At 46.1% G+C, this 21,228-nt stretch overlaps 1 long non-coding RNA gene across 1 annotated transcript in view; it reads right to left on the bottom strand.

Moving 5' to 3' along the window:
• The window catches only part of LOC119973655, a 158,428-nt gene extending 140,778 nt beyond the window's left edge, over positions 1–17,650 (bottom strand). The window contains exons 1-3 of the long non-coding RNA XR_005462361.1: positions 17,272–17,650; positions 3,286–3,465; positions 3,053–3,177 (exon numbers count right to left, since the gene is read on the bottom strand). This is a non-coding gene — a long non-coding RNA (uncharacterized LOC119973655). The remainder of the gene's footprint in view (positions 1–3,052; positions 3,178–3,285; positions 3,466–17,271) is intronic.
• Positions 17,651–21,228: the final 3,578 nt, after the last annotated feature.

The raw sequence follows: 21,228 nt of genomic DNA, 5'->3' as shown, positions 1-21,228 counted from the left end.
GCTTTAGGGTGGTTTCACAGGTCGGCGCAACATCGAGGGCCGAAGGGCCTGTCCTGCGCTGTAATGTTCTATGTTCTATATACTGTTGTTTTTTTCTCCTCTTGCTGTAAGCATTTTGCTATGGTAGTTTTTAAAGTTAAATCATTTTGCTGCATTAATGTTTCCCTTAAATTTTCGTCTGGGCGGAATTCTCCGCTCCCGCGCGGCATTCTCCGCTCCCGTGCGGCATCGGGAAGGCCGTCGTGAACTCGGCCGAGTTTCACAGCGGCCTCGGAGGCTGCCCCTCACACCCTATTCAACCCCCCCCCCCCCCAGGGGGCTAGGAGCGGCGCTCCGTAAATCTCGGCCGCCGGGCCCTGATGCTTGCGTCAAGGCGGCGCGTCGAGAATGACGCGACGGCGGCGCCTTAGTGAATCAACATGCTGCAAAGCCTTCCACAGTCGAGCGGCCGGCCCGTTACTTTTGCTGCTTGTTTTGGTTCTTTCTGGTCTCTAACCTAATCTATCTAGTGCTGTCCAATTAAAGCCACTCCGGTACCATGTTTGGTTACCTGTAGAGCAGGTAATCTGTGCTACTCAACTCAGTTACAGTAGAGGCTTTGGAAAAAGGCTCGACGTCGTCCAGAAGTTTTACAGAAGGTTTATTGAGCAACACAACTTAAATAACTGCGTGAGCTCTTACTTTAAGAACTGTACTAGTAGAACAGTTACAACGTTTCTATGCTCTACAACTAGGCCTGACCACACTAGCAGCCCTGAACTAAATTTCTGCCCCTGTTTTCTTCACAGTCAAATCAGCCAAAGAGGCAGAGGGCTGCCTGCGTCCCGCTTTTATACACGCTAGTGCTGCCCCCTGGTGGTCTTTCCATTACCCATCAGCCCCTTCTGTACATACCCATGTAACGATCACTACAGTGTCTGCTCTCGGGCCAGCTTTGTAGCCTTCGTCTTCATTATACCCTCCATTATGGGAACGTGCTGACAAGGACATGGGGAGTCCACACACGGTAAAATAAAGAAACATATTTTTATTTACATCACGATATATACACTACCCAGTAGATCCATACCGGGTTCCTGTTCTGGTCAGTGCCTTACTGGCCAACCTTTTGTACAAAGATTAATAGAGATCCCCACCCCTAACAGGGAGTTCATAATCATTTCCACTCCATAGGCCCCATGTGGGTTATTACACAGAACTTCTTGGGTCTTCTGTATTGAAGCAGATCTTTTCTTCCAGAATCCAGCCAATAACTGCCCTATCAGTCTACTCTCCATCATCAGCAAAGTGATGGTTGGAGTCAGCAACAGTGCTATCAAGCGGCACTTACTCATCAATAACCTGCTCACAGACACTCAGTTTAGGTTCCACCAAGGTCACTGAACTCTTGACCTTATTACAGCTTTGATTCAAACATGGATAAAAGAGGTGAATGCCAGAGGTGGGTTACTGCCCTTGACATCAATGCAGCATTTGACCGGGTATGGCATCAAGGAGGCCTTGCTAAACTATAGCCAATGGGGATCAGGGGGAAAACTCTCCACTTGTTGGAGTCATACCTGGCACAAAGGAAGATGGTTGTAGTGGTTGGAGGTCAATAATCTCAGCTCCAGGACATGACTGCAGGAGTTCCTTAGGGTAGTGTCCTAGGCCCAACCATCTTCAGCTGCTTCATCAATGACCTTCCATCTGTCTTAATGTCAGAAGTGGGGATATTCGCAGATGACTGCACAATGTTCAGCCCCATTCGCGACTCCTCAGATAATGAAGCAGTCCGCGTCCAAATATAGCAAGACCAGGAAAATATCCAGACTTGGGCTGACAAGTAGCAAGTTACATCCGCACCACACAAGTGTCAGATGACCATCTCCTACAAGAGAGGATCTAACCATCAACCCTTTACATTCAATGGCATTACCATCACTGAATCCCCCACAATCAACATCCTGGGGGTTACCATTGATCAGAAACTGAACTGGACTAACCACATTAATACAGTGGTTATCAGGGCAGGTCAAAGGCTAGGAATCCTATGGCGGGTAACTCATCTCCTGACCCTCCCAAAGCCTGTCAACCATCTACAAGGCACAAGTTAGGAGTGTAACGGAATACTCTCCACTTGCCTGGATGAGTGCAGCTCCAACAACACTCAAGAAGCTTGACACCATCCAGGACAAAGCAGCCCGCTTGATTGCTCCTCCTTCCACAAACATTCAAACCACCGACAAACAGTGGCAGCCTTGTGTACTATCGACAAGATGTACTGCAGTAACTCACCAGGGTTCCTTAGTCAGCACCTTTCAAACCCACGACCACTACCATCTTGAAGGACAAGAGCAGCAGATACCTGGGAACCCCACCACCTGGAGGTTCCCCTCCAAGTCACTCACCACCCGACTTGGAAATATATCGCCGTTCCTTACTGTTGCTGGGACCAAATCATGGAACTCACTCCCTAACAGCACAGTGGGTGTACTTACACCTGAAGGACTGCAGTGGTTCCAGAAGGCACTTCGCCACCACCTTCTGAACGGCAACTAGGGATGGGCAACAAATACTGGCCTAACCAGCAACGCACACATCCCGTAAATGAATTAAAAAAGAGAGAAAAGGAACATGTGAATCACAACCATCAGATGCTGTGGTCACTATTTGTAAAAATTAGAATCAAGAAATCAAATACTCTAGATGGATTGGCATCCTCGAGTGCTCTCTTTCCTCTGTTGAGCTCTGTGAAAGGGACATCATCCTCACTGCTGCTGTCTCCTTCAGCAACAGTGTCGATGATTTTTGGGACTCCTATTCTGACACTTTAAGTCATGATCTATTTGCATATTTCGACAACTGGGAGAACAACATAAATCACTTAAGATACATTCTGAGACAGGTATTTACCATGCATTCAAATAATGCTCACATAGCCTGGCAAAGGAAACATTAATTCAGAGCAAATCATTTTAAATTTTGGCCAGCACCCTCATCTTTGAGATGTAACTGCCAACATGAGAACCTGCACTTCTGTAATATTAGTCAGGCATACTCTGCTGCATACCATTTTCTGTCAGAGCGTCTCAGTGTCCCAGGTGCCAGTGGCCAGGGTCTTTGTAATTTTGTCCGCTAGCTGTGGACTGTCTCAAACAGCTGCTCCAGGCTCCTGATCCCACGCTGCAATTAAACCTGTAAGTGAGGTAGGGAGGTATTACACACCTAAAATAGGTTCACATTGCAGTTAGTGTTGTCGTATTATATATTGTATCATATTGCCGCTTTGAGAGATTGAGTTACCTGACCCTGCCAACACATTTTCCAGCATTGTGTTCTGCACCTTGTGTATTTCCACCCTGTGGTGCAGGATTGTCTCCTCTTCCATCGTGTGCGACAAGGTTGTCCTCTCGATCAGCCATGTCGCTTTCTGCCATGGCATTTGCAATCTTTCCACAACTTAAGGGTGTCAGGAGCAACAGCCTGAGGGACATGAGGAAAATCACATCAAATTAATTTGGCCAGCCGGAATCCCACAGGAGAGTAAAAGCAGGGAAAAATATGTATAGTTTCCAGCAACACAATTAAGCAGCACTGTCTCAAAATTTCAAATTCATTATTTCTCCACAACTTTATGCAAAGTGAATAAAAATCATTTCCTGACTGTTCGGAAATACATACCTACAAAACTTGAGGACAATTGATCCGTGAGATCTCTCTCTCTCAGAGCAGACAGACACTCTCCATGTGGATGGCTTCCTGCAGATTGCAGCTTCAAACAGTCCGCCTCTGCTGAGTGCCACCCACAATGACCAGTCAGCTTTCAGTTTTGCTGAGGTCTGGCCAATCAAGATAAAGCAGGGACGGGTCTTCTGATTTTGAGATTTGGGGGTAGGGCCATGAATGAGGACCTAAATCTGATTGAGCCAATGAGGTTCCTTGGGTTCAAAACCATTTCTGGTGGGGTTCAGTGCAGCACCATGATGTTAAATGTGGGAAGACAATTTAAAAAACTGGACTGAGACCTGGACCTATCCCCCCCAACCGCCCTAGCCATCCAACCCCACCCTCCACCCCCACCACCCCCGTCTGACCTGAACCTCTCCCCTGTCCGTCCTGACCTGCTGTGCCACCTCCTGCCACTTTCTGCAATTATCGATAGCATCATGTCTTTCTTTCAATACATGTTCTCTGACTCTGACTCCCCTGATCTTGCAAAAAGTACCAACCCAGTTCAGGTTAACTGTTCCAAGTAAACCATAACCAGTGTGAAATGTGTTCTGGTTAGTCTCAGGTTAGTTCCTGGTTGGTTCCTGATTGTTCCGGTTGATCCCAGTTACATGCTGGTTATTTTGGTTAAGTTATGACCCGGGTACAACCGTTTGTTCTTTAGATTCCAAAGGTGTTAAGGGGTATGTGGAGAGCCCTGGAGTATAGCATGGACATGGAGGATCAGCAATGATCATATTGAATGGCAGGCTCAAAGGGCTGAACGAGCTTCTCCTGCTCCCATTTCCTATCTTTCTATGCTGATCCATCTTGGCCTTGATTGGACATCCCCAGCATCACAGATGCCAATCTTCAGCGAATTTAATTCACTCTACGTGATATCAAGAAATGGCTGAAGGCACTGGATACTGCAAAGGCTATGGACCCTGATAATATTCTGGCAATAGTACTGAAGATTTGTGCTCCAGAGCGTGCTGAGCCCGATCCAAGCTGTTCTAGTGTAGCTGCAACACTGGCATCTACCCGGCAATATGGAAACTTGCCCGGAAATGTCCTGTCCAAAAAAGAAAGAACAAAGCCATCCCGGCCAATTAACAGCCCATCAGCACATTCTCGATCATCAGCAAAGTGACAGAAGGTCTTGTTGATGGTGCTATCAAGCGGCATTTATTTAGTTTGGGTTCCATCAGGGTCACTCAGCTCCTGACCCCATTACAGTCTTGGTTCAAACATGGATGAAAGAGTTGAACTCAAAAGGTGAGTTGAGAGTGACTGACCTTGACATCAAGGCAGCATTTGACCGAGTGCGGCATCAGGGAGCCCGAGCTAAACTAAAGCTTTTTAAAATGTTTCCAATTAAGAGGCAATTTAACATGAGGAGTCTAGTACCAAACCGTGTACAGTGAAGACCTATTCAATAAACCTCTGTTAATCTTGCATCAAACCCACGTGGATCTGCAATCCAGTTTCTTTTGTATGCTTAGTCTAAAGATACAACAGTTCACAAAAAGAAAACGTGCGATGAGGAACGGATAGAAGAAAGGAAAAAACGTTTTCAAAAGAAATAAAACTATTGGAGTAGCGAAACGTGAACAGATCACTTGATCAGCAGATTAACATAAGGTCAGAAATTGCTGGCATTTAAACCATTAAGTTTTCAGGGCAAAAATTCAAAGGAAGGGCCCGTCTCAATTATAAACCAGCAATCCGAGGAGACAGGCTGCGGGGCTCACCACGTGCAGTATAGTAAGATACAGAGGTAGAGCAGGACATAGAACAAAAGATTATCACAATTTGCGTGAAAGTTTGAGTTGTTGCAAGTTAAAGCTGTTGCACTTTGGCAAAACATCTTGAATGAACCAGACTACTGAATTAAACAAAAGGGGAGAACGTTCCGACACTGTGAAAAATTGGCAGGAAACTCTGGCACAATGGGCTCTATGTTGAAGTTTCAGAGAACTGGAAATCATATTCAGAGAGATTCCATTATAATATTCTAGCTAATGAAATACTGGAAGAGATTAAGGTCCCTAAGCACAATCAGAAGCAAAACTTTTGGATATTCTAAGAAGCCTAGTTCGGCCAAAATTCCCCGGAGATAAGACATATTGAGAATTTGTTAAAATATTAGAAGATCATTATTCAGCAAAGCTGCTGATTATTGCAGAGAGGTTTCGATTTCATCGAAGGAATCAGTTAGAAGGGGAAAAAAATTGTTGGGCTGCGTGGTGGCACATTGGTTAGCACTGCTTGCTGCCTCACAGCGCCTGGGACCCAAGTTCAATTCTAGCCTCGGGTGACGGTGTGGAGTTTGCATACCATTGCAAAATTTTCATTCATCAGTTCCGCTCTTCATTAATTGCTGCTTTACACATTCTGTATTAGCACATTATACTTGTGATTAATTAGTGGTAATGAATCATTAATATTAATCATGGCATTAACACCTTAAATTGTTTTTGCAGGTAAAATTGCAAATTTAGCAATGCAACCAAGTGCAAAAACATTCCACGAGATGAGATCATTTGATCTGAACTTGTTAACTACTCAACAATGCGAAATGGGATTTAGATTTGGACAAAATCCAAGCCAAGAATCAGTTTCTTCTTTCTCTGATTTTAAACTGGGTGGGACAGCACTCACCTGGTTCCATTCTCATCATTGTGTTGGAGCCTGAGAATCCTCTGCAATGTCTTCTCTCCCCCCTTCTGCACCTTGGATGACCCCTGAAGGCCCATCCTGGGCCGCCTCCTATTTCTCATCTACATGCTTGTCCTTAACAACAACCTCTGAAAAAATAGAAGCAAAGTGCTGCAGATGCTGAAATTCTGAAATAAAAACAGAAAATGCTGGATAAACTCGGCAAGTCCAGCAGTATTGGTGGAGAGAGAAACACAGGTATCGTTTCAAGTCAATGTTGAGTCTGCATTACCCTTTAGACTCAAAGCATTAACTCTGTTTCTCTCTCCACAGATACTGCCAAACCTGCTGAGTTTTTCCAGCATTTTCTGTTCTTATTTCTGAAAATATAACATCAGTTTTGACTGACGACAACACCCAGCTCCACCTCACTACCATCTCCATCTTCACCTCCACAGATCCTGAGCGGTCAAACTGTTTGTCCGACATCTCGTACTGATGAGATAGGGAATCGACCTCCAGGATTTTCCATCTGCCCCCTCGCCTTGTGTTTCAGGCGAAGGACATGGCCCGCCATTGGCAACGGGGTTTCCCATTGAAGACCGCACCCTTCCCCCACCACCGCTGGGAAACTCATGGCGGGTTCTCAGTCCTTCGGGCAGGAACAATCGAAAAATTCTGGCTGTTCCAAGCAGTACTTTCCCATTGGTATTTCTCATTGCAGCCCAGGGAGGCGTACTGCTCGTGGCTCTGCTCAGTCTGTCTTTCCACCAATGCTATATCAGCTCAAACCTGCTTGAGGTATGTCTGCTGCACTGATATGGATGGATCTAGACGGACAAACCTCGATTAAAACATGTGCTTCAACTCCTCAATGATGGAGCAGGTGGATGAATGAGGGACAGGTACACATCAATGACAGTGATCATTGTGACGGTTGCAGTGTGACTGACGTCCGCCAGTTGAAATGGATTGCCATGCCATTGGATAAAGATTGGCAATCCCCCAAGATTGTGCGTTTGCCGACTGCACAGCGATTTTCTCATGAAACAATAACACGCACAGTCCTCTTCCAGGGACACCAAAAAACTCGACATCAATGTGCAAGTAGAATTGGATGCAGGTCTGTGATCCTGAAGGTCTATATTGACAAATAGTGGTTGCCTGATGCTTGCTGAGTGATGTACCATCAATTGAACGTGAGACGAGTTGCTGTACAAAAGCATGGCTTTAATCAGCTAGATGTTAGCCCTGCGGTCGATTACAGTATAAGGACTACCGCCGGGAGGCGGGGTTAACTCAGCCTCTCGACCAATTGGGGAGCCGTCACAAGACTGGTCTCAACCAATCAGTCGAGAGGCACATGACCAACCAGGGCCAATGGTAAGCCGGTGTTCTGCACCAATGGCAGGCAGCTATGCTAATCATACCACCACATTCACCCCTTGCGGAGAAAGAAACCAGGAAGGGGGGGGGGGGAGGATGTCAACGAGAGCTGGGGGGGGGGGGGGAGAACTGGTGGTATGAGTAGTAATGAGAGATGGAAAAAAAATGTATCCTTGGCTTCCCACTGGCCCAGACGTTTAACAACAGTACATACTGTCCATACAAGGTCCATGGTGTTGTTGAAAGTTAATTGGACTCGATCAGCCTTTTTGTTGCCCATGACGTCCTGGCAGACCGCTGCAGTGGAGTTGGTGAAGTTGGTTCAGCCGATGGTGGTGGTTCCGCTGATGTCCTGGACTCCGGGAGCGATGGTCCTTGAACTGTCTCCGTAACCCGGGCTGGTGGTGGAGACGCCATGGATGGGGGAGGGGTGGCCTGGGTGGGGCGCTGGGGGGAAAAAGAACAGGGGGGGGGGTCTGTGGTGAAGGGGGGGAGGGCCGCATGCCGGCGGGTGCCAGGTCCTGTAGGGAGACCGTGTCCTGCCGACCGTCGGGGTACTCCACGTACGCATACTGCGGGTTAGCGTGGAGTAACTGGACTTGTTCCACCAACGGGTCGGACTTGTGCACCCGCACATGCTTCCGGAGCAAGATGGGTCCGGGGGCGGCCAGCCACGTCGGGAGAGAGGATCCGGAGGACGACTTCCTGGGGAAAACAAGAAGGCGTTCATGAGGTGTTTGATTAGTTGTTGTACAGAGGAGGGAGCGGATGGAATGTCGGGCATCGGGGATAACCTCTTGCCATCGGGAAATAGGGAGATCTCTGGACCGGAGGGTCAGTAGCATGATCTTCCAGATGGTACCATTCTCCCGCTCGACCTATCCGTTACCCCGAGGGTTATAGCTGGTCATCCTGCTAGAGGCAATGCCCCTGCTGAGCAGGAATTGACGCAGCTTGTCGCTCATAAATGAGGACCCCCGATCGCTATGTATGTACGTGGGGTAGCCGAACAGAGAGACGATGGAGAGGAGGGCCTTAATGACGGTTGATGTGGTCATGTAGGGGCAGGGAATGGCGAAGGGGAAGCGGGAGTATTCATCGATTACGGCGGGAAGGTCGTGGACTGAATGAGGGGACGGGCCTTGTCGGCGTAATTGGGAACCCATTGGGCGTAGTAAGTGAAGAAATCCAGGCAGCATTTGAGGGATTTGAGGGTATTGGGGAGAGGGAGTTCCATCAGGGGGCGCATGCGTTCGGGGTCGGGGCCTATCACTCCTTTACGCCCAACGCCGGAGTGGTTCACGCCACTCCATCCCGCCGGGACCTCCCGCCCCGCCGGGTAGGGGAGAATCCAGCCCCCTGTGTTTTGCCCAAGGATGCCGTACGGTCCGTCCGATGAATTGAGTAGCCCTCGGGTTGCAAAGCACAGTCAGGTAAAGCAAGAGTGAGTCATGTCTCTGTGAAATAGAGCACACAGCAGTCTCTCACCTCACTCTGAAAAGTAAGTCTAGCATTAAGCTCTTCCAGCTTGTTTTCAATCACTTGGACATTTGCCAAATGTATTCCAGGGAGAGGAGACTTGCAACCGTGGTGTTTTAATCTCACCTGCGGACCAGCTCGTTTTCTTTGTTTCCGAGATCGATAGCTGCTTTTGCCTACCCGTCAGCCCTCTTCTGTTTCTGGATCGAGACGGGCAGACCCGTGTTTGAAATGGTGCCTCAACCATAGGCTGGCCTGACTGGGAAACTGCCCCCCGTGGGATCACCACTCTCGCAGTCAAAACACACCAAACAATAAATCAATTACTGTATCTGGAACATGCGCACCCTCAATGTAAACAGTGAACACCCAGAAAGATGAACCACCAGGATTTCTCAGGAATCTAGTAGAGATGTTGCTGCTGACAGTGAAACCTGACTCCCTGTGGAAGGCCAGCTTCGATAGGAATGAACAAGAGATACTCACTTCTGAAAGGAGAAACCAGAGGAAGATCATCATATTCACAGAGTTGGATTTGCCATCAACAACAGAATCGTGGATACACGGTCAGAATTTCCAATTGGCACGATCCTATACCTTCAGCTTCAGAGCAATTATTGGGCCACAATCATGAGCTTTACTTTTCCGCAATAACCTTTGATGTGGCACATTATCAAATGCCTTCTAGAAATCCAAATCCAGTGCATTCACTTGATTCTACTGACACAACCAAAGAGCTCTTTAATGCAGTTCTGAGTTCCCTAATACCATCCCAAAGCAAGAAGTTTGATTCTACTGGAGGAATTTAATGCCAGAATTTCAGGGCAAGTAACGTGTCAGGGAGAGCACCATCAGAAAAGCAGGAATGGGGAAGTCAATGGCAATGGCCTCCTCCTTACCAAGTGCACTGAACATGGGTTCACCATCACAAACACATTCTTTCATCATAAAGACAAATATAAGACAACATGGAAACAACCTTGGGTGGCACGGTGGTACAGTGGTTAGCACAGCTGCCTCACAGCCCCAGGGATCCGGGTTCGATTCCGACCTCGGGTGTTTGTGTGGAGTTTGCATGTTCTCCACGTGTCTGCATGGGTTTCCTTCGGGCCGTCGGATTCCTCCCATAGACCAAAGATGTGCAGGTCAGGTGGATTGGCCATGCTAAATTGTCCCTTAGTGTCCAAAGGCTAGTTGGGGTTATGGTGATAAGGTGAGGGAGTGGGCCTAGGTATAGTCGATGCAGACTTGATGGGCCGAATGGCCTCCTTCTGCACTGTAAGGATTCTATTTTATGACTGTAGCCCTGACTTCCATACTCCATCTTTGTCCATGCCCAGGATAGGTAAGGATGTCCACAACACTTCTGTCATTCTGGGTGCAAATGACCTCCGGACAGACTACAGGCTTGTACACTCCACCATGAGACGCCATCTGCCACCAAACACCAAAGATCCTCAAAGAAATTCAAGAGAAGATTCAACATATACACTCTCCAGGATATAAAAACAAAAGAATAATTCCAGATGCCATTTGTTTGAAAAATAGAGAATGTAACTCCTTCATCCAGATAAGGGAGGGAGACAGAAATCAGGAATCTACAGGCCAGTGAGATTAACATCTGTCACAGCGGAAATATTAGAAGTTATTATTAAGGATGTTAAGGCAGGCCAATTAGAAAATTTCAAGGCAATCAGGCAATCCATAATCTGTGGCTAAAGGGGAACCAGTGTACGTACTCAGATTTCCAAAAGGCATTTAATAAGGTGCCACATCAAAGGTTATTGTGGAAAATTAAAGCTCATTGGAAAGGGGCAACATATTGGCATGGATAGAATATTGATTGACTAATAGGAAAGAGGGGTTAGCCATCAATGGGTATTTTTCCGGTTGGCAGGATAAACCAGTCATGTTTCACAAGGATCCCATCAACGATATCAATGACTTGCTTGAGGGGATTGAAGGTTTAGTCACTCAGGTTGCTGATGATACAAAGATACTTGACAAACTCAGGAAAAGTGTCTGGAACAACAAAAAATGCGCTACTTGGCCTTTATTGTTCGATCAAAGGTCTTTGGCTCCATCAACCATTAAACCTTTTGGAAAGTCTTCCAGAAACTTGAATAGTTATCAAAATTTGTTACTATCATGTGACTCCTGCACAATGAGAAGTGTTACAACACCAGGTTAAAGTCCAACATGTTTGTTTCAAACACTAGCTTTCGGAGCACTGCTCCTTCCTCAGGTCACCTTAGGAAGGAGCAGTTCTCCGAAAGCTAGTGTTTGAAGCAAACATGTTGGACTTTAACCTGGTGCTGTATGACTTCTTACTGTGCTCGCCCCAGTCCAACGCCGGCATCTCCACATCATGGCTATCATCCTGCACAATGGTATGAGAGTAGCCTTTTTTTGCAATGAATTGGAGACTCAACCCTTTCGCATCTGGATCACAAAGCTGTGTAATTGCATCAACTCTCTTCACTATTTACTTCAGCCTAGTCATGGAATTCATTTGTGATCCAACTTCCTCAAGTGGTCATGATTGAGCTTTGTCTTCACCTCAACAGGCTGTGAGCCAAGACTAAGGTGACCCATAAACGTATTTGTGATTTATGCTACGCATCGATTGTGCAGTTCTGGTCCACACAGCAAACAACATTCATGCCACCCTCACCCTCTTCACAGAATCATTATAGTACAGAAGGAGGCCATTCAGCCATCAAGCCAGCACTGGCTCTCTGAAGGAACATTCCATCTACTCCCACTGCCCTGCCCTATCCCCGGAACCTTACACATTATTTATTTCCTTATAGCAATCCAATGCTTTTTAAATACTCTGATCGGACCAGCCTCCACCATCCTCTCATGAAGTTTGTTCCAGACTTCAACCACCTTCTGGGTGAAAAATCTTTCCTCACATCATTTCTACTTCTTTGCCCATTATTTTGAATCTACACTCTCCTGTTCTTGATGCTCTCTGATATACACTTTCTCACGATTTACCCTGTCCATACCCTCAGGATCTTGATATCTCTTTCAAGTCTCCTTCAAGTTGGCCTTCTTTTCTCCAAGTAAAGCAGACCCAACCACTCCTCATAGCTACAGTTCTTTACCCTGGAATCATTCTTGTGAAACTGCTCTTTACTCTCCCCAATGCTTTCACACCCTTCTTCAAGCATGGTGTCCAGAACTGGGCGCAGTCTCCACATGAGGCCTAACTAATGTCTTATACAAATTCAATATGACCCCTTCGTACTCAATGCCACTATTAGTAAAACCTAGGATACTATATGCATTATTAACTGCTCTCTCAACATGCCTTTCTACCAAAATGACTTATGTGAAGTAAGTAAAAGTGGCCATAGTCCAAGATGACCTTGGGCTGTTTTCCACTTTGAGGGAGAGAGCTGACCAGTGGTGATTTAACCTGAGGATCACCACACCTCAAACCAGGGGCAAGGTTGACCTAAGCTGGCATGGGAATTGTACCCACATTGTTGGCATCAAAAACCAGCTATCCAGCCAACTGAGCTAAACTGGTACATATACACCAAAGTCCCTCTGTTCCTGAACCTCCTTTAGAGTTTCTCCCTTTATTTTGTACTGTCTCTCCACATTTCTCCTGCCAAAATGAATCACCTCTTTTTCATTTCTTTGGAGATCTCCATTCCACAGGCAACTTGTGTCCTTCCTGCCCAAAGAGGGGTGGCTCCAGCATTGTCCTGCTAAGTCCCATAAACCATCAAACCAGACAGTCACTGAGGGTCAGGCAAAAATGACTTATGAGCGTAAATTTCCTTGAATTAAATATTGAGAAGACCAAAGCCGTCGGCCAAACTTTTCCAGACAGTGGAATCTTATGGTCCCACTGATGGTGATCCCCCCCCCCTCACCCCGTCCCACATCGTGGGTTCCCCAGAGACAGAGGCTGCGAATGATGGGAAAACCCACTGACAGCAATTGGACCAGATGTTTCCAGCAATGGCCAGTGGCGGCCCACCTCTGCAGCTGCAAAACATGGCCCAAGGAGCAGGGGTGGAAAATCCCGCCCATTGCTTTTGGTGACCTCTACAAATTCAGTATCTCAGTCACCCACTCTATCCCTCTCCCTAGCAACTGTGTGCAGCTGAAGCAGAATGTACAGAAACTTACCCTCACATCCGATCAGCTTCTGATCCTTTACGTGCTCCATCACGTAAATCTGCAGACGACACTAAAGTCGGTGAGTTGTGGACAGTGCGGAAGGATGTTGCAGGTTACAGAGGGATATAGATAAGCTGCAGAGCTGGGCTGAGAGGTGGCAATTGGAGTTTATTGCAGAAAAGTGTGGAAGGAGTAGAGTACTGGGCTAATGGTAAGATTCTTGGTAGTGTGGATGAGCAGATAGATCCCTGAAAGCTGCCACCCAGGTTGAGAGGGTTGTTAAGAAGGCGTACGGTGTGTTAGCTTTTATTGGTAGAGGGATTGAGTTTCGGAGCCATGAGGTCATGTTGAAGCTGTACAAAATTCTGGTGCGGCTGCATTTGGAGTATTGTGTGTAGTTCTGGTCGCCGCATTATAGGAAGGATGTGGAAGCATTGGAAAGGGTGCAGAGGAGATTTACCAGGATGTTGCCTGGCATGGAGGGAAGATTTTATGAGGAAAGGCTGAGGGACTTAAGGCTGTTTTCGTTAGAGAGAAGAAGGTTAAGAGGTGAATTAATTGAGGCATACAAGATGATCAGAGGATTAGATAGAGTGGACAGTGAGAGCTTTTTTCCTTGGATGGTGATGGCTAGCAGGAGGGGAAATAGCTTTAAATTGAGGGGAGATGGATATCGGACAGATGTCAGAGGTAGGTTCTTTACTCAGAGATTAGTAAGGGTGTGAAATGCCCTGCCTGCAACAGTAGTGGACTCACCAACATTAAGGGAATTTAAATGGTCATTGGATAAACATATGGATGATAAGGGAATAGTGTAGATGGGCTTTAGATTGGTTTCACAGGTCGGCGCAACATCGAGGGCCTGTACTGCGCTGTAATGTTCTATCACTAAGAAATAGGTACCTACACCACAAGGACTGCAGCGGTTAAGGTGGCAGCTCACCACCACTTTCTCAAGGACAATCAGCGATAATCAATAAATGCTGGCCTAGCCAGCAACACCCACAGGGGCTGTTTAGCACAGGGCTAAATCGCTGGCTTTGAAAGCAGACCAAGCAGGCCAGCAGCACCGTTCGATTCCCGTAACAGCCTCCCCGAACAGGCGCCGGAATGTGGCGACTAGGGGCTTTTCACAGTAACTTCATTTGAAGCCTACTCGTGACGATAAGCGATTTTCATATCATTTCATTTCATCACATAACATCGCTCAACTCGACCCTTGCTTCACCTCATCTGCTGCTGAAACCCTCATCCAATGCCTTTGTTCGCTCTAGATTGAATTATTCCAACACAATCCTGGCTGCTCTCCCATTTCCTATCCTTTATAAACTTGAGGCCATCCAAAGTTCTGTTGCCTGTGTCCTAACTGGCACCAAATCCTGTTCGCCCATCACCCTTATGGCTAACCTTATGGCTCCCTGGTTAAGCAACACTTTTACATAGAATTTACAGTGCAGAAGGAGGCCATTTGGCCCATCGAGTCTGCACCAGCTCTTGGAAAGAGCACCCTATCCAAGGTCAACAACTCCACCCTATCCCCATAACCCAGTAACCCCACCCAACACTAAGGGCAATTTTGGACACTCAGGACAATTTTATCATGGCCAATCCACCTAACCTGCACATCTTTGGACTGTGGGAGGAAACCGCAGCACCCGGAGGAAACCCACGCACACACGGGGAGGATGTGCAGACTCCGCACAGACAGTGACCCAAGCCGGAATCTGGATCTGGAGCTATAATTTGCAGATTTCTTTTCCAATCCCACCCTCACTCTTCCTTACTTCTGCAATTTTCTACATTTCTACAACCATCTGAGATGTCTACACTCATCTAATTCTGACCCATTATGCATCCCTGACTTTAACTATTGGTGGCCATACCTTAACTGCCCGTGCCCAAAACTCTGGAATTTACTCTCCACCTCTCCAGCTGCATGATGCTTCTTAAAACCTGCACCTTTGACCAAGTTTGAGTCACTTTCACTCATATCTCCTCAATCTGAATTAGTATGAAATATTGTTTGACAATGCTGTTGGGTTCCTTTGGGCTTTGGAGCACCTTTGGGTGTTTTACAGTGTTAAAGACACTTTAGAAGTACAAATTGTTGTCATTATCATCCTTTTATGTTAACTATTCTGCCTGGTCAACAGCTAAGAAGCTTTTCAAGTAGATACTGAGTTGGTACAAGTCTTTCTAGTGCAGCCATCTGGGATGGCCACTTACAACCAGGAACAGGGAAAGTCGCAAAGCATAACGGGAAAAATGGACAATGTGAGATTCTGGCAGGCTCAGAGCCTGGAAATGTATATTTGCTAGTGAGGAACCAAGATGGTATCGAAACCCCAACCGAGTGATTAGCATTTGATGGCCCATCTCCACCAAGACAAAGGACTGGTACTTGAGAACCGATACAATCCCAGACCTTTCTGGGGCAGCAGGGTAGCATGGTGGTTAGCATAAATGCTTCACAGCTCCAGGGTCCCAGGTTCGATTCCCGGCTGGGTCACTGTCTGTGTGGAGTCTGCACGTCCTCCCCCTGTGTGCGTGGGTTTTCTCCGGGTGCTCCGGTTTCCTCCCACAGTCCAAAGATGTGCGGGTTAGGTGGATTGGCCATGCTAAATTGCCCGTAGTGTCCTAATAAAAGTAAGGTTAAGGGGGGGGGGGGTTGTTGGGTTACGGGTATAGGGTGGATACGTGGGTTTGAGTAGGGTGATCATGGCTCGGCACAACATTGAGGGCCGAAGGGCCTGTTCTGTGCTGTACTGTACTATGTTCTATGTTCTATTTCGGCGGCAATCCCTGTACTAGCGAAGCGTAAACAACGGGGTCAATGACCGTTTGCGACACGCCCAGCCATCAAGGCACCCGCCCATTTATTGGTTTGATTCGAAAATAGTGATCAAGAATCACCTAATTAGTTGGGTCCAAACTGAAGGGCCGCCCAAAAGAGCGCAAAAAACCCCCAGGCATAAGAAGAGTCCACCATGTGTTCGGCCTCCCTTGGACATGGCGCCCCGGCTACGTCTGTTGCCAAGTGCAGCACCACCAGAAGCAAGTCCAAGTTCAACGCCCACTACCAGACGGATGGTCCTAACTGAGCAGCAGTTACTTCTACAGACTCGATAGATCCAGAATCGAACAACGGCGACTGTTCCTCTGACCTAAGCCGGGTGCCTGAAGTTAAGTACAGGTTGTCTTAGTCGATAGGTGTAGTTTAACTAGTAGTGTTTATGTTGCATGACTAATTGTGTGTAAATAAAGTACCCTTGATCTTGAACTAACTAACTGGTGTTTGGCTCTTTGATCGATAGCCGGTTGAACCTTATGGTGGCATCATTTGATACCTGACGACTCTGAGCAATAGAATATAGAATATAGATATCCAAAGAAAGGAGGGCAACCTCACTTACTGCCATATTTACAGTAGGTAAAAAAGGCAATACTAGACATATGTCTCTCATAGCTGGAGCAATTTGGGAGATTCCTGCTCTCTGCAGCCTCAGGAAGGTTGAAGTATTGATGTGACAACCCCTTATTGCAGTGTCTGCAATATCTATTTCTATCAGCTTACACATTCAATCGTCTTGTTATTATATGCTTCTTGTCATTTCAGGTCCTAGTATGTAGTAAGTGGAGTTTAACTGCATCAGCCTCCCCTTTATAGATGGTGCATGTCTATACAACTTACTTTCAGAGCCTATTTGTCATTCCAGCTGGATCTGGCCATTCATTTACTGAAATTCAGCATTTGCAATCCTGGATGCCACATTTTAGGAGGATTCGGATTGGATGCTGCATTAGATATTCATTGGAATACAACTACAGCAATTTGCATCTCTACATGATAATTTATGACCTTCCACTGCAATATTAAGTGACAGTTTGAATGTTGCTTCTGAAATAACTTACCAGAATCTCGCAGCTTACGGACGAGAGAGCTCATCCTCTCCTCTCTGCACTCCCTCTAATCTGGGGCTGTTAAAGATGATAATGATCTCTGTCCATCTCATCTTCTGAAGGAGATGGTGTTGGCAGTCCACTTAATGTTTTTCTGTCATTTTCTTCCCGCCTCTTTCAGTTGGGTGACTGCATTGCTATTTTGGGCACAGCTTCAGGGTTACATGGGGCTAACAGATTCCTTCAATTTAGCTGTTGCGGCTTTTTCCTACCATTCTGCAGTTAACCAATGTAAGAATAGTTTCAGGCACAATGTTGTTGAGAGGATTAACTGTCTAATTTACACAACGGCAGCTTATGCTTGATTAGTTGGATAGAATTAATGCTGCTATTTACTGCTCAAAACTTCTCAAAGCTCATTTATACTTCAGCGTATTGGCAAATGCGACTATATATGACAGAGGGGGCCACTTTAGCTCAGTTGGCTGGACAGCTGTTTTGTGATGCAGAGTGAGGCCAATAGCATGCGTTCATTTCCCATACCGGCTGAGGTTATTCATAAAGGCTCCACCTCCACAACCTTGCCCCTCGCCTGAGATGTGGGGATCCTCAGGTCAAATCACCATCAATCAGCTCTCCCCTCAAAGGGAAACTAGCCTATGGTTATCTAGGACTATGGAAACATTGCTTTATATATCAGTACGCCTGTTCTTATCCATATCTCTGCAGCATACTGACCGATGCCACTTGTCATGTGAATGTCACTTTAAGAAATGTTTGTCTTCTCAAGGGGCTGCAGTGATGTTATTGTGTGGGTGGAGTTGAGCTCTGTCTCTGCTTTTTACTTTTATTTTGAGCTGGAAGCTCTTTTTGGCTCTGTGTTTTAGTTTCGCTTTCAGTTGGAAAGCTGCATTCAAACCGAGCAGATGTATGTTTGGTCTCTCTCTCTCTCTGCATGATAAAGAATGTCTCCAGATCACTTGATGATTTCCAAGTAATACCTGTTTCTGGAAGGGATACAAACCTACTGTCTTTGTTAAAAAGTGTTTTGGCTTATGGATGTTGTTTGGGAAGTTACTAAGGGTTGCCTATAGAGTACTGTATCTTTTTGGGGGGTTATCAGAGTTGGTAGTTGATAAGATGTTAACTGTGTGTTTATAACATGTTAACTGGATTCATAGAATAAACATTGTTTTTGTTTAAAAATACCTTTAGTTCTCTGTTGCATCACACCTGTAAATTAGACCCTTGTGCTCCCCATAACCAAAATCTATTAAAAGTTGTGGGTCAGGTGAACTGCATGATATACTTTGGTGTTCTCTAAACCCTGGCCCATAATAAATTGGGGGCTTGTGGGATAAAAGTCTATCTTTCGTGATTAAAGCAGCTTGAATACGAAATGAGGGAAAAAGAAAAGGAGAGAGAAAAAATAAAAAAAGAAAGAATAGCCCAAGCACAACAACAAGAAAGAGAAAGGGAGATACAGATCAGGGGAAAAAGAAAAAGATAGAGAAGAAAGGGAAGAAGAGAGAGAGTTTGAACTTCAGAAAATGGCCATGAAACATGACAGTCAGTTAAAATTGGCGGATGTAAAGGGAAACGTACAGTTGGAGGATAGTGATGAGGATAGTGTACCTCAGATTAACAAAGAAATCCAGGAGAGAAATAAAAAGTTTAAAATGTGTTCACTGTAATAAACATGTAAAGTCACAGTGTTGGTGGTTGAAGAAAAGCATTGGCAAGGCTGATGTGGTAAAACAAGATAAGTCAGTGGGGTTTGTTAAAGTGGGAAAGGAAAGCCCAAGTGAAGTGAAGGAGGTGCAAAAGATTGTCCAGCCTGATCAAGAGGTTATTGATAAGAAGGTCCCAGATCTCTTTAAAGAATTTACTTCTGTGGGTAAAGTTTACTCAGGTGTATCAGTGTGAATTGCGCTTTCACGTATCTGATCGTCAGTCCAGAAGTAAAACACTCGAACACGTCAGTAACGAATATTCGTTTATTTACGGCCGGGACAAATCTCTAAGCAGTCGGGTAACCACCTTCGAGAAGTGCCAAAGTCCAAAATATGGACTGTCTCTTTATACAATCACAGCTTAGGGGTGGTCCCTTTAAATTCCTAGATACACCTATGATTTGGCAAGGATCCAGAACATGTACATATATGGAATTATTCTTCGAGGTCGGGAGGTTATTTTTGACATAATCATTAGCACAAGTCACTATTAATATTAATACAAAGGTTTTTGTATCCCATGGCCATCTGGCTTATCTCATTCCAAGGCCCTTCCTTTAACATTTCAATGTTTATTTGTTCCAACTGGTCAAACGAGCTTAATTATGTTATTTCTGCAATAAAGTAACGGTCCCCATTCATTCCATTCTTTGCCTTTTTGACCTCTCTGCTTTTACAGATACGGTCAGAACATTAATTAGTACCAATGCCACACTCCCTATATTCCATCCCATAACCTTCTGACATCTTTGCTGTTACAGATACGGTCAGAACACACTCCCTTTATTTCCTCCCTTGACCTGTTGACATCTCTTTCACAGAGCTTTTCAGAACTGTTATATTAACCCTATCAGCGAAGTTCCAAATGAAATCCACTTCTACATTCCCCCCTTTGATCATTCCTTGATCACATAACACTCAGGATACTTTAGATGGAAATGAGAGCGAGGCGGATGTACTCCTCCTCTACTAGGCTCCGGCAGGATGCCACTTCCTCATATAGGTCAGGGGTAGGTGGAACCAGTTTTTCTTTTTCGTCTAGGGCGGATCTCTGAAGCATCTGTGGTAATGCAGTGGCACCCAAACGGTTGCATAGGCATTTCACACCTGTAGCTATGATACAGAGCAACAAACAGATGGTAACGAAGATAATGAGCCCATGGAATAGGTAAGTGGCCCAAGAATTGGACCACATCCAGCTCCACCAGTCAGCCTGACCGGCGAGTCGCAAGCGCTGTACTCCATCTCTGATATGGGTTACCAGACGCGTGATATTCTCTGAACTGTCTGGAATATAACCCATGCAGCCGTCTGTTCGATCGAGAAAGGAACAGATATCAAGGGAACGCCTCCATGGGCATGGGTCGGGACCTGTGTACATACCCAGCAAGAGGAGACACCCACTTTCTTAGCATAGACATAGGACATAAACAGAAATGAATTCGCCGTTACATGGTGCGTTGCCCGCTTCCTTCTGGAAGGCGAGTAGGGGTGAGTAGTCCTTGATGGTAAAATTTGTACCCTGTCCTTATCAATGCACCGGTGGTTCCACCGGCATGTGCGGCGATCGTAGATCAGAACCATGTACGTAATCAGGAATCGGCGCTTCTGGTCGTCGGGAGGACCGGTGGTTGGGCAGGTTTTGATAGCGGTGGTGATCCATCGGAGATCTGTCGTTGTTCCACATCGTGGGGTCCCTTCTCGGCACAGGGGTGGACGTCGGCTTCCATACGGGCATCTCCTTCTTCCGGATGCAGCGAGAGAGAGCAGGGTGGCGAGTATTGTGACGGTGAAGAGGGACTTCATCCTGGTACTCGTGTTCCTAGGACTTAAAGGAAAAGTTTAGAACATCATGGATACTTAATTAACTTACAATGGTGCATATGTACCCATGCGTTCCGGCCCTCCACTTTTACTGCAGTGGGGGTAGTGAGTAGAACCTGTAGGGGACCCTCCCATCGAGGTTCCAAACCCTTACGTGTCCAATTTCGAATTAGGACATAATCCCCAGGGTTGATGGAGACGTCATGAGTAATGGAGGGGACTTCTTCCTGGGTGGCACGAACTCGGGAGTGTAATCCTTTCAAAATTCTAGTTAGTGTTAATATATAATTAGCCATCTCGGTAGTCATGTAATGGAATTGAACATTCCGTGGAACACTGCTGTCCCAAGGCGTTCGAAAGGGTCTGCCATATAGTATTTCTGCTGGGCTTAGGCGAGTTTTTCCTGCGGGGG

This window comes from Scyliorhinus canicula, chromosome 11, assembly GCF_902713615.1.
Source record: "Scyliorhinus canicula chromosome 11, sScyCan1.1, whole genome shotgun sequence".
NCBI classification, from domain to species: Eukaryota; Metazoa; Chordata; class Chondrichthyes; order Carcharhiniformes; family Scyliorhinidae; genus Scyliorhinus; species Scyliorhinus canicula.
The sequence above is the reverse complement of the archived record's forward strand: the minus strand, read 5'-3'. Positions and strand labels throughout refer to the sequence as shown.